A 2,472-nucleotide genomic window follows, 5' to 3' on the forward strand; every position below is an offset into this window, starting at 1 on the left:
AAAAAAAAGAAAAAAAAAGTAACATATTTTTCGGAGTATAAATCGCACCGGAAATGCATAATAAAGAAGGAAAAAAACATATATAAGTCGCACTGGAGTATAAGTCACATTTTTGGGGGAAATGTATTTGATAAAACCCAACACCATGAATAGACATTTGAAAGGCAATTTAAAATCAATCAATGTTTATTTATATAGCCCTAAATCACAAGTGTCTCAAAGGGCTGTACAAGCCACAACGACATCCTCGGTACAGAGCCCACATACGGGCAAGGAAAAACTCACCCCAGTGGGACGTCGGTGAATGACTATGAGAAACCTTGGAGAGGACCGCATATGTGGGTAACCCCCCCCCTCTAGGGGAGACCGAAAGCAATGGATGTCGAATAAATAAATAAATAAATAAAGAATAGTGAACAACAGGCTGAATAAGTGTACGTTATATGAGGCATAAATAACCAACTGAGAACGTGCCTGGTATGTTAACGTAACATATTATGGTAAGAGTCATTCAAATAACTATAACATATAGAACATGCTATACGTTTACCAAACAATCTGTCACTCCTAATCGCTAAATCCCATGAAATCTTATACGTCTAGTCTCTTACGTGAATGAGCTAAATAATATTATTTGATATTTTACGGTAATGTGTTAATAATTTCACACATAAGTCGCTCCTGAGTATAAGTCGCACCCCCGGCCAAACTATGAAAAAAACTGCAACTTATAGTCCGAAAAATACGGTAATTATTTTGAAAATGTATTACTGGTTTAGGTTTTCACATTTTTTAATAACCTATTTAACAAATTGATGGTGTTGTGTGCCCAACTTGTCACTTATTAGTTAGTGTAAGCTTAATAATACATAGAGAAAGGTTATTGTCGTTTTCTGCCTTTTATTCCCGCTCTTACTTTCTTCACTTCCTCGTGTCATGTCCTGTGTCCCCCGCCCTTAAATTCCCCCTACAATGGTTCCGGTATTGTCCCGTGACATGAGTAACCACCAATACATGACAGATGGTGTTATTTAAATACAATTGTTCAAGATACTAAATCTAAAGTACCAGTAGAGTGGAAAAAAACAAGAAGACTTTATATGCTTAATTGTGTTTCATTGTATCCATTAAAACAAATCCAATTGTATTAACAATCCGCAAAGTATGTGAAAATACCGCCTTAACATCACAAAATAATAAAAACCACTTTGGAATAATCCGCTTCAAAAATATTCAGCAATTTTCCGGAGATTCTACGTCACTGGAGTAATGCTTCTGCACTTTGACTATGTCATCAGATCAGTCATACTGGAAATACGCAACAATTGGAAAGAGATGTGCTGTTTATCGTTCAAAGTCATTATGTAAGACAGGAACACATATGCTTGGATCGTTAATAAATAGCTAACTATTGACTAAACAGATCGAGGGTCCTCTATTGCGCCCGTTATACTCTCTAAAAACGTCCAGAAACCGCCAACAATACTCAATTTACATGCCATGACCTAAACTACCCAAATATGAGCGTTATTTCCGTTTTAAAAAGATTAAAAACGGAAACCTTGAATAAATGCTTTATGAGATATTTTGCTTCTATACGGAAACAAATTAAATTATGCTGTCATTTTTGTATAGAAACTGAAAGTAGGAGTATCAACACTTTAACACTTAATTTCAACTCAATAATTCTGATGTTACTAATGTATTAACCTGCTGAAATTTAAGCCATGCATCGCTCAACAATAAACGATCTCAGATATGAGAAGACGCAAACGTTCGATCACTTTTTGTTATTTTACAGTTGTTTTAAATGCTACCCAGCTCTCCCTTACCTGTGAAACCCTTGCTACTGGTCCACATTCTCCTAAGTCTGGCGCTGGTAACTTTACCAAAGTTTTTAAAAAAAAAAGCCATGACAGAGTCAAAACTAATTTGAATGTATTCATTTAAAACGTAGTGAGTTTATCAAACAACCGGAAATTAGGCGTACCACTTCCTGTTAGAAGCCCGCTCGTTTTTGGGAGATTAAAAAAAAAAAAAAAACATATTTATATATTGTTTTCCTGAGTCATTTAAAGTATATAAACATGTAATAATTCTGGTTAAAAAAAATGTAAAGAGCATTGTAACCTATTTTGTTTTTTTATGAACGACAGCACTTTGGAAACAACGCACAAATTGATGACGTCATGAAATGACCGTTTGCTGCGCAAACAGGATTAGAAACGGAAATCTTAAATCGATGTCATCCCTGCGATTTCAATTAGATGAAGATGTAATAATTTTGGACTCCCTGGTATAATTTTTAAATTTGTATAGTACACCATTTTTTAACAAACAGCAGCACTCCTTAAACGCATACAAATTGATGACGTCATAAAAATGAAAAACAGGATTAGAAACTGGAATCTTGACTCAATGTTTAAAAGTGAGATATTTTGAACCTACAGTACAATCTAATCACATTTTGTT

Source organism: Entelurus aequoreus, linkage group LG10, assembly GCF_033978785.1.
Source record: "Entelurus aequoreus isolate RoL-2023_Sb linkage group LG10, RoL_Eaeq_v1.1, whole genome shotgun sequence".
NCBI classification, from domain to species: domain Eukaryota; kingdom Metazoa; phylum Chordata; class Actinopteri; order Syngnathiformes; family Syngnathidae; genus Entelurus; species Entelurus aequoreus.